General features: G+C 47.1%; 1 long non-coding RNA gene across 1 annotated transcript; it reads right to left on the bottom strand.

Annotated features, from left to right (window-relative positions):
* LOC139801086 (uncharacterized) lies at window positions 1–11,272 on the bottom strand. The gene is made up of 5 exons (XR_011728055.1): window positions 10,997–11,272; window positions 6,239–6,312; window positions 2,155–2,342; window positions 1,357–1,435; window positions 1–129 (listed from the first exon to the last, which is right to left on the bottom strand). It is a non-coding gene; the product is annotated as an uncharacterized lncRNA (long non-coding RNA).
* Between the last annotated feature and the right edge of the window lie 633 nt (window positions 11,273–11,905).

Genomic DNA, 11,905 nt, shown 5'->3' with positions numbered 1-11,905 from the left:
CCTTACTGTGTGTCAAGTGGCAATTTGTCCTCTTCACTGCTTCAGCTGAGCATGGATTGAGTGGAGAGAGCTTCATGTTAGCAAGCAGGAAGAGACCTGGACTGGAGATGTGCTCACCCATTTCAGATTCTTCTTGATGGAAGACACTGAAAACAAAATTTGAGAAATGTTCCACCAAACCTACCCATCCAATTAGTGGAATACTTTGAAACCATGACATGGATCAGTCTAATACATCAAGCTGCTCCCAGAAGAGAACGTGAGTGTTCAGACTTTTGGGAAGCATCAAAAACCAGACATTAGCTTTGTGACTTTTGTCAGTTGGTTCTGACTTGCTTTTGACTACTTGCCTGCTCACTATTAACACCCCATGGTGCAGTTGTGTTTGACAACCCTCCAACAAACCCTGATTTATAGGGCCTCACACAATTCCTGCTTTGTTTGGCCTTGAGACCAGCATAACAGGCATACTAAAATGGAACCCATTTAAGTCAGTCACTACCAAAGAAGCAGACATCTTCAAAAAGCATTATCTTCATGAATCCAACTTCACCCTTCCTGAATAATCAGGTGTTTTGTAATGAAGTGTAGCTTTGAGTTTGGCAGAAGTGCGAAGAATACTTAATACAGGAGCCAGACTTAAGAAAAGGCAGAAACATGACTGAGACTTAGAGAGCTACACAATAAAAGAGAGAAAAGACACAGAGAAAAACCAAATGTGCAACACTCCTCCCTCAATCATTCATTTACAAGTATTTGAGGAGCAGGTGTCCAGTGAAAGGAATTCAAGCTCCCTATTTTATGGCACATCTCTGAACAACTCTGATGCAGCACACGAGCTGTCCTCCTTTCTAGACCTATTGCCCATAGAAAATGTGCAAACCATTGTCATCGATGCTCACTAATTTAGGCTCCATGTCATAACATACCCTGCTTCCAAAGCATAGCTGGGATTTAACGCTCTGCTTGCTTTCAGAATGTGGTTTTCCTTTGGTACATGTGAACACTATGATTATCTGCTGCATGTGCCAAATAGGCAGGGCTGGGTGGAGAAAAAGAAGGGAGGCTTCAGCTCAGAAATGATAGCACCTATTTTTGGCTCCCAAAGCCAAGCTGTGCTGCTCCCACTCTGTTTTGATGATCCAACATATATCACTCTAGATGTCACCAATCCCAGGCAGTCATGACAGTTGGGGGTGCTGGGCTTCAGCATCTTGGGAAATGGAAGATAAGCAGCAATTTTTCTCAAGTTGTATCAACAGCAAGTTGTATCTTGGAAACTGTTATTTTATTATTAAGATTTAGATGAGGTTATTTTTCAGCCTGAACACATCATTACAACGCAGGAGTTGATACATACCTGGCTCTTCCCACTCTGACAGTCCTCCACCAGAATGCAGCAGGATGTCTCCTGCTCTGAAACATCTATGAAAACCTGACAGGCAACAACATAGATTTTTAACATCTGGTTAAACTTGTTGCAGGACCAAAAGCCCTCTTGCTCACTGCTGCCTGAGATATACACAATAAGGTCCAATTAAGAGTATATTTATGTCCCAACTCTGTTTTACATTACTACAGTGCCTACTGCGGGTTGCACAGTATTTTCACAGCACTCCAAGTACTACAGTCCCCTCTTCCTTCAGAGATCTGGGCCACAAGCACTTTTCCTCACATCTGCTTCACAGTAAGAGCCCTCTGCAATCAGTGTCAGAGGGGGTCAGCTCAGCCCTTCTTCCACAGCCTCCCAGGGACAACAGTCATGTACCCAAATCCTCAGACAGCACAAGCCAAAATCTCCACTCATGTCACCTGCTGTAGGTAACCCCCAGGGGGCTGTCACAGCCTCCCCCTCTCTGTGGCTTCACAGGAACACAGGGCCAGGCAGCCCTGTGAAGAAGACACTGCAAATCCTCTCTTGAAACTCAACAATCAAGCTGGGAACCTCTCTTCATGGCTGAAGGAGCTCCCCACAGCCAAACCATCTTCTCCTCCCTGTTTCCAGCAGCCTGTTCCTCACATGGCATCATCCACACAATCCTGCTCATACAACTGTTTGTGGGGAGACTAATCCAACTGGGAAACTTGTGTCCAGCCCCACATCTATCTGCACAGACAAGGAAGACAAGGCAAGGATGAAGAAGAGCAGCTTACCTTGACACAGCCTAACTTGGACATCTCAGGTGGGCAGCACCTAACACAGCCAGAGCTGTGTCACTGCTCTTCAGGAAAGCAGGGACCCAAAATGCTGTCTCGTGCAGTCGTCAGCTCACTTACTTGCAGAAGTATCTGTTTTTTCTTCAACTGCTCTTCTTCATTCCATTATCCTGCAGCATACCATGCTATCAAGTAATTAGAAACACATCCATGACAGTTTCTCAAAATTCCAGAGCATTTATTTTTAGAATTGTAACAGTGAAAGAAAATTACACCACACAGACACCGTTAAAAGAAAAAAGTTCGCTGTACTGAACAATCACATTTTGCAGCCATGGAACTCTTTTTTATCTTTTTCTTTCCCAAGCATCTTAAAAGTATGAATGCACATCTGAATCCTTTATGTAAGAATAGCTTAGAGTAGCATTATGAGAAAATCTGCAGCATCAGATTGATCTGTAAAGACAGAGCAAGTTCAAACCTGAGTAACAGCCCCTGATCCTGGAGAGGGGTTGACAGAGCTCACCTCCCGTCAGGACCAGCCTCATCCTTGGTTACTGCAAACTGTGCAGTCTGCCAGGACTGCAGATCCATTTTTATAATCAATGGATGGCTGAAGGAGAGCAGCACTGTATTATTTAAGCACGATGGAGTTTTGGTATTCACAAGAAAAAATCCTGGAACCGGAGTGTATTTTCATGATCAGTGACTAAAGAGCAGTATAAAATGTCTGCACTGCTTCTTTCCATCCCAGCCTGTGCCTTTGAAGTCATGCTAACAGCTTTTGGATACGAATCCTCTGATGAGACTCCTTGATTTATTAAGTAAAACATCTGGAAAAAATGAAGACTTGCGGCAGTGTAAATCCTCCAGAAGGAGTGGGGAGAGGTTTCCTCTGAACAGTCCTCCTGTCAAAAAAAAAGCAAGGAAACCTGAGCCCCGGCTTAAGGTTGCTCAGAGGTTGAAAAGCTCCAGCTCAGAAGGGGCCTATTCACGTTTCACCCACTGGCCCAGAAACCAGTGCAGACTTGGCGAGGGCTGGGAGCAGAGAGAGGAATGTCTGTCAGCAAACAGCCCTGGCTGCTGGGACCATGCCACAGCTCACTAAATGATTTTCATACGCTCCTGCAGCCTGAGTGGCAGTAGCAATTCTGCCCTTGACATTAATAAAGTAGCTCTGGCTATAAATCACGGTACACTGTGGGAGCACTATGAAATGTAAAATACCTGCCTCTCTCCCACAAAGAAAAAGGCAATGGCAATATGCAGGTAGGTCAGAAATATGTAGTTCAGGTCACCTACAGTGCATTGCTGTGATGGAGAGGGGTGTCAGGGTGACACATCCATCCCCCTTTTACAAAAGTAATGTTGGCTTTGGCAGGTGAAGAAAATTACCAGCCTTGGATAATGCTGATTTGAAACGACTAAAACCTGTGCAGGTAACAAACAAGGAGACAGAGATGAAGCAGATTTCTTCTTTTATTTGGAATCAGCCTTTCAACTAAGGAAAATAAAAGAGAAAGGGACCAGCAGGAACAGCTTGCTGTGCTTTGGATTTGCTGGGAATGGCTTCTGTCAAATGGGGGGGCACATGTGCATGAGCATGTGCATGTGCATCTGTGTAAAATATTTGTTAGATGAGGGCAGAACTGTAAATCACAGAGGTACTTGACTCAGAATTATTTACTCTCCTTGCCTCCTCCATACAACAACCCATGTTCCAAATTTCAGAGCACACACTGAGGAAAGCCCCCTCCCCCTCCTGCCCCACAAGAGCCATCTTGATAGTTATTTTCCCATCTAAATCCCCCTTCCAGCAATTTGAATAATACAGTTTAAACACTAGCCCGAGTGCCAATTTTCTTTTTTGGAGGGAGCATAGGACCAGCAGAGGAGGGGGAGTTTGGGGACAATTTTTTTAATCAGATAAATTATTGCTGGGAAACCAGCCACTTCTCTCCATTCAGTGTATACTCTACAGGGAATCCATATAATACCCCTTTGCTTAGTGGGAAGCAGGACCAGCGAGATGCTTTATCAAAGCAGGGGAGGATGCAAAAGATGGGATGGAGTGCAGGGAAGGAACAAACTACAGGAGGAAGTAGTTTGCAAAAGCTGTTGGACAAGAAGGAAAGCCAAAAAGATGTATATAGACCTCCTCAGACAAGGGAGGAAAGAAGATTTTTCTGCTGGCAAACTGGAGCAGGCTCAAGCATGTGCAGAGCAGGCTGGGAGTGGGGCACGAAGGCTTTGAGCTGCAGGGCTGAGGGAAGGAGCTTCTCACCTGCAGGGAGGTGGCACAGCCCCAGGGAGGTCCAGAGCAGCACAGGATGGAGATTCCTAACAGGCATGCTCAAGTTTGCAAAATGAGTTCAGGCATTTCATACCTGTTCCCTGTGGATCTGGGAACATGGGAGTCCACCTCACCATTGTAACTGGAACTGGTTAATGCTTCACTGGCCGGACGAGAGAAGCCAAGGGCTTGGAAGAGAGACAGCTCCCAGCACATGTGGTTTCAGACATGCTCGCAGGGCACCACATCCAGGAAGCTTGCCTGGCTCTCTGGGCATACCTTTTCTTCTTGTCTGTATTCCTCCCAACACCTACAGCCCCAACCAAGACAAGGTTTCATTGTGCTGAGGCGTTGTATGTACACACAGCCAGAGACAGGATGTGTCCCGAAGAACTCCAAGTCTAAACAGGCAGAAAATTACAGGTGTGGAGTAGAAACAGGTGCACAGAGAAGGTAAATAACTTCCCTGAGCTGACCCAGTGAGTCACTGTCCAAAACCAAACCAGAACCCAGTGTGCCCAATACCTGGCTGCTCTTTCATGTGCTAACACCACTTCAGTCCACAGGCTTCCCACTCCAGCACTTCTCTGTGACTAGAAACACACATAGTTTGTAAAGAACCACAGGCTAATGGCACCTGAATGGGTGTCACAGCACCTTTTCCTGGCCTTTTATTCTTCTTCAGAACAAAGAATTAACAGCTTTCGTGAGAGCGTTGGCAGTAAGCTCAGGAGCCAAGGAAACTCCTGAGGAAGATTTCCCACATTCTGAGTTTGACTTCAGTACAAATAATGGTGGAAAATAAAGGAACTGACTCAGCAGAAGGCAAAGGGGAACAAGTGGAAGAGTAACCCTGCTCTGGAAAGCTGTACGGAGAATATGACACGCAGAACAGAAAAAAGAAATAAGGCCAAAAAGAAATTCAGATGTGCATTTCAGATAGCTTCCTTCTGACAGCCTGAGTGTCTAAAAACTGCTGAGCAGCCATTCTCAGGAAATCAGGCCTTACACAGAGTCAGTTATTTTTGGCCCAAAACAAAAGAAATTCTCTTAATTCAGAGCTCATTGCCATCTGCCATAACAGACGATGGGCTTTCACCAGTCCCCCGAATCTGTTTCCAAATCTAAGCCGTGTGAAGATGTCGTTCCCAAAACTACAGATTCCTTTCCCAGGCAAACAAAGACCTAAACAACACAATTAATCTCCTCTCCAGCCCACCTACCCTATACTTTCAGACTTCAGCTAACCTCTAAGGTTATTACTCAGAATTACAGACCTCCCTAGTAATACCAGAATCACTTGTGCCAGGATGAAGTGAGCCCACTTGTCTGGCAAGTTTCAGGTTATAGGGGACAGTCTTAACCTCTACTAGATCTTCTGCAGCTGAGATATTGTCAGGAAAAATAATAATGGATTTTTGGCACTTTCTCCCTTGCTAAGAAATGGAGAAAGTGTTATCTCTTCCTCCTCATACTCTTTTCTTGTATTTTGAGTCCCCAGACACATGTACTTTATTAAAGCACTGCCCATTTCTCAGGCTTTATGAGGAACTGGATGAACTCTGTGGTAGACATATCCAAGCTGCTTTGTGCATTTAGTTGGCCCTAGATGTCTTTTTGGGAATCCGCTCCAGATTCTAATCATTTTACATTAAGACTCAGGGACTCAGTTATCTCTCTTCTCCCAATCTCCCCAAAAACAGAACAAAAAAACTGAAACTCCCCCAGAAACCAGAAACACCAAATCTTCAACCATAGATCAAGCACAAACCTCTCTAAAATCCCCACCTGGAACCATCTTTTCATAGGTCTCTTTTCTCCATGACTCTTGCACGCCATGAGATCTGCAGTCGTCTCCATGTCTGAGGAAAGAAAACACATGGGATGAATCAGGACCCCCTCTTGACAGAAACAAGGTGGAGAGGCTGCTTTTTGCCAGCAGGTACCCATTAAATTTCTGCTTAAGCCTCTTCAATGTTTCTGGAGGCTCATAGGGTTGTGGGAGTTTTGGGCTGCTCCAGTCTTCCATGGTGGTTTTCATCTTTCACGTCTTTTACACCTGATACCATGTGGCTTATAGAAATCTCTCTGGGCTCAATAAACCATGGAACTGAGCCTCCTTACTTCGTTTTCTTTCTTTTCCTGCCCCTCTTCATTCATTTCCTGGCTCTAAAGCTAAGCAAACAAATGCCCTGGGCTCACTGCTAAACAAAGGATGGTTAGAAATGGCATGAAAAAGGGTCCTGCCCGAAGATGAAAGAAAAGCAAGGAGGAGCCCCCAGCCTTCTAACAAGGGAAGATGCCTGCCTGCTTGCTTCACTCTTAGGCTCTCTTAAGGAAAGGATATGAAAAAAAAAACACCAGAATTTCTATAAGCTGGGGATCTGTGGCTCTCCAGGGAATAGCTCATGTACTGCTTCCTGGGGCAGCTGGATGTGACTTGCCAGTTTGTTGACACCCAGCCTGAAGACCCTGAAAGGTTATGTCAGTACTCAGCTTTTCTTCCCCTTTCCCTTGTGACCATCCCCTAGGTGCCCCTGCCAGAGCAGAGATGGCAGGATCGTTGCTACCCACACTTGCCACCCGAGGCTGGTGTACTCTGGGCTCTTCCTGTCCCTCTGCTAACCCAAGTGTAGCAACAAGTGCATCCCTGAGAAGCAGAAGTACCCAAGCTGAATTATTAGAGAATTAGACCTCACAGATCATCTTCCTCCTGCTCTTTTCCATAACGTTCCTGCTCACGTCCACTTCCTGTATGTGCTTGCTGGACACAGGGAGCAGCACGTGTGCTGCCTGGAAAGCTCGCTGCTGCTGCTGCTTCTCCAAAGGGAAGCATGGCTGAGGTTTCTTCCACCACTGGAGATTCTACTTTGGGTTTCTTTTTCTTTCATTCAACTGCAAACCTTGGGGTAAGTTGTGAGAATTTCATATCACTGAGCTTACAACTCCAAGTGAACAACATCTTTGGAAATCCTTAAAGGGGAGGGAGGAATGACAGAAAAACAGTAGGATACTTCAGAAACCAAGACTAAAATGATAGCACAGGATGGCTGCTGGAAATCTTTCATCACACAGAAGTTCCCTGATGCTGGAAAACATAACCCTCTTCCCTGTATTCTCCAATTTGCTACAAGTCCTAACATGAACATCTGCTAGGACTGTGCCAGAATATGATAGCTGCTGTTCCTACCCTGTCCTGTCATCCCCTCCCCATTTCAGCCCAGAAAATGGAAGTTGCTCAGTGCTTATTAACCGTTCTGCTTCTTTCCAGTCCACAGGGACCTCTGTAGAAGAGCCAGATCTCTGCTGTCTAGAAGCCCATCATCTGCTTCTGTTGCTTTTCTTCACCTGAAGTCAGAACACTCTGTTCAGGGTATTGCTCACTGCTGTGTTGGGAACCGCAAAGAGTAGATGAGGATTTCAGGTGGAGAGAAGAATGAAAATCTGTTCTCATCTCAATAACCCTGAAAAATAATTAAAACCCACACCAAACCAAACCAAAAAACAACATGAAAAAAACAACATGAAAGTGGAAATTAAAAAAAAGCCAATGATGGGTTCAGCAGCATAACCATTCCAAGGACAGTTTTCCCCACGTTTTTATGAGAATATAAACATTTAGAACCAGAAGCACATGCGCACCAATGTCTGTTTCCCTGAAATCACAATGATCCCTCTTCTCTCTGCATTTTAAAGTCTCTATAGGTAGAGCTACAAGACTCTACTTTGCCCAAACCTGCACTGCTGCTGTGAGCTGTTTAGCTGAGAGTTATCCATGTAGTTTTAACACAAGACCACATTTCCTTGGGACTCTGAAAGAAATTGGAAATGTCTGTCTGCTCCTTCACCTTCAGTGGGGTCCCCTGAGACCAACCCCAGAACTAGAGCTGCTGTCTTTGGAGGCCTGAGCCTGCAAGGATGGCTGCAGGAGGGGCCAGAGAGGCATTTAAATCCTCTCTGTAACCCAGCACACTGCAAGTCGGCTCAGCACAACACGCCTGGGCAGGCTGCTGCAGACATCCACCAGCTCTGCCAGAGGCATCTGCACCCACGGGAGGCAGAGAGATTGAGGAGCAACTCTGCACTCACAGACACCGTTGGAGATGGAGCCAACTCCTGTGAGCCCCAGGGCTGTGTTGGGCAGCAGCCACAGTGCAGGGCTGTGCTGCCCAGCGCAGGCTGGCGGGACTGGGGCGGCCACGCTTTGCTCCCAGCTGCAGGCCCTGGTGTTGGTGCTTGGCTTGGAAAGCAGGAATTGCTGCTGTTCCTGGCCCTGCAGAGAGCTAGCGAAAATGACAACAGCCCAAAGAGAGGAGCTGAACCACCCCTGGTGAGAAAACATAGGTGACCAAGTATCTTTGCTGGGGTCCTTGCTGCATTTTACACCTTGGTTTGCTAACCGAGGCCAAGAACCAGCTGAAGAAGGGGAGCAGCAGCAGCACTTGGGATGGTCTCTGCACCGTGCCCTGAGCTTTAGGAGGGTTAGCCTGTCCACAGAGCCACCTGCCATTCCATCTGGCAGAGGTGGCATTTCATGGAACATCCATACTGGAAGTTCAGACTTTGTGCAGGGAAAAAGGCTGAGGAGGAGCAGTAATGACTGGAAGGTGGAGAGGATGCAAGATCTCAGGGAGGAATAGGCCACTACAAGTCCCTTCTGTACCACAGGATCGCAGCTCATTTGCTGCACCCATTCAGAGCCAGAAATTTGCCCAGTTTTGACAGGAATATGACGTCCCAGTTGGAAACTTCCTGGTTCTGCCCTACCAGCTCAGCACAACTTGCACAGTTCTCAAGTCTTGAGGGTATTGAGAAAGAAGACTGCAAGCTCCTGGGAAGGGAGGAGCTTGCCAAGGCAGCCACTCTGCTCAGCCATGCAACCTGCAGAGAACATTCTTGACCTCTGCAAGTCCAATATCCCTTCCCCAAAAGATGCGCAGGCTTGGACTACTTCTTTTTGAGGTCCAGTCAGTGCTTATTAACCATTCTGCTTCTTTCCAGTCCACAAGGACCTCTGTAGATGAGCCAGATCTCTGCTGTCTAGAAGCAGTCAGTGCAAGTCTGAAGACCACAGACCTGCTCAATGCTACCAAATCAAATGCTGGTTCAGCTTCCCATGGTTTACACCCTGTACCTCTGAGAAATGCAAGTGTTTTGCTCCCAAGCTGCAGCAGAGCTCAGGTGTCCAGTGGGCACTGAAGGAAACTTTGATTTACAAAGACACTCCCACTGACACTAGCAAGATGCTGGGATGTTCTAAAAATGTAATGCTAAGTGGGTGAGGGGAGAAAGACTGAAATTAAGACTGAAAAAAGTTCCTGTCTTGTTCATTCCAAGGAATCTTCTCTTTCAGCCTAACTGTTCCTTGGAATAAAACATCCAGGCAGAAAACAGTGCCTTTAACCATGCTGCAGCTCTCAGGGCCTTGGATCACGACCTCTCTCAAGCACACATGCTCTTCATTAATGCTAATCCAGGAGCAGAAACAATCGGAGAGCAAAACCTCCAAGAGGATTAAGTACACAGATACCGCCTCATCAAGCTGTGATGCAGGGAGCATCAAGCCTCATCAAGCTGTGATGCAACCTGAACTTCCTCCAAAACACACAGTCAGATCTGGTTGCTCTGGTTTGGACCCGTCTCTGGCAAGATGGAAAGTGGTTGAGTGAGACATTGGGAGAGGAGCAGAAAGAAAGGAAAACAGTCCACTCCCTCTTCCCCCCCAAAAAAAGCAGCGTTTCATTTCTGGGGCTGTAAGTGCACAATAAACTCGTCTCTCTTTCCTCACCCTTCTTCCATTATTCCCTTTCTTACAAATTGTTTCCACATTTCATATAAATAACCCCAGTGCCAGCAAGGGGGAGGGGGTGCACAGAGAAGGGCTGAGAGGAAATCAAATGGTTTTGTTACTTTTGAAAGAGAAGGTAGAGGATGCTGAAAAGCAGTTTAGAGCTGGAGCCTTGGCAGACCAAGCAAAAGAGTTGCTGTCGAGCTTGTGTTCAGACCTAGAGGAAGAAGAGTAAACAAAGGGGAGATTATATATAATTATAGACAATCATGTTGCTGGGGATAAACAGGAATCAAAAGCACGGAGGCACTGAAGTCTGGCACGTCCCCAAGCTCAGAACAGAAGCGAGCCAGCAAGAGGCCATGCGGCTGAAAAGCTCTTCCCTTTGGGTCTGTTTTTGGTTAGCTCAGGGGCAGGGTTTTTTCCCTCTCATTTTGGCTTGAGACATTTCCCCATAAAGAGAGGAGTTCATCCAGTGGGGAACAGAAGCTAAACTGAAGTCAGCAGTATCCTTGTCTGTAACATTAATAGATTACTCTGTAAGAAATGTCAGAATCATTTGGAAGAGATACAGCCCACTTGGGTCAGCATAAACAACAACAGGGATTTCTGAACAAAAATGGCTTCAGAAATGCTTCAGAAGCTGTGCCTGCAGGTCCTGCGGGCAGACTCTCCTCGCAGGATGCAAAGGGTGAACTGCAGCTAAGGGTGACCTGCTCACGGATCGGGCATCGTGGCAAAAAGGTGTCAGGGCTTACCTGGCCCCGGCATCTGCAGCGCTGAGCCCGCCTGGCAGAGCCATCCCTGTGCTGTTGCCCTCCTCCGTTTGCTGCAAATCGGAGGCGAAAGGCTGAGCCGTCAGCCAACACCCCCGCCCTCCCTCTGCAGCTGCAGAGGGGATGAGCAGGAACCGGAGCGTGATGGGACCCTCCCTCCACCACCTGCCCGCCGGGTGCGGGGAGGCACAGGAGACCTCGCCATGTGGTGGGAGAGCCATTTCCCCATCACCACCACCGCCACCTGCCCGCCTTCGCCGGGGAGCAGCAGGGGCAAGCAACGGGGTGCCCGTCTCCTTCTGCCTCGCTGCCCTCCCCCAGCAGAGCTGCCGCAGCTTTGCTTTTGCAGATCCTGGGAGAGGGAAGGAAAAAGCCACTGCAGGCGGTGGCGACGGCTCTGGCTGTAGCCTAACCAGCGGTCTCTCATGCTAGAAGTGCTGCAGCCCAGACCGGGAATGCTGAGCTGGCTCTGCACAGCTCAAGGGTGCCCTGCAAAGGGGTGAGGAGGGGGAAAAGATGAAGAACCAAAGCCAAGAAGCACAGCTAAAACAAAGGCAGATGGCCTGTAAGGGTTGCTTGCGTTTGGTTGTTTTGGTTTAGGGTTTTTTTGGAAGAAGGACTTGGAGGGATTTGAAAAAGAAAAGAAGACTGGTTTGTCCTTCCTTTCCTTTCCTTGAAGACTCTGGAGAATTAGAGGGAAGGCGACATCATAATAAACTAAGGAAGGCAACCTCAGAAGTTTACAGAAGGATTGTTTAGCAAGCCAGTGTAAAAAAGCTCTCTCCCAGGCACTATTTTAAATCCAAATAGTTTACAGACCAGTGAATTCCTTAGCCATCTTCCTGATCTCTCAGCTGTTCTTCATGAGAACGCAAACAGGTATTTCAAGCA

This window comes from Heliangelus exortis, chromosome 11 (assembly GCF_036169615.1).
Source record: "Heliangelus exortis chromosome 11, bHelExo1.hap1, whole genome shotgun sequence".
In the NCBI taxonomy this organism is placed as follows: Eukaryota; Metazoa; Chordata; class Aves; order Apodiformes; family Trochilidae; genus Heliangelus; species Heliangelus exortis.
The sequence above is the reverse complement of the archived record's forward strand: the minus strand, read 5'-3'. Positions and strand labels throughout refer to the sequence as shown.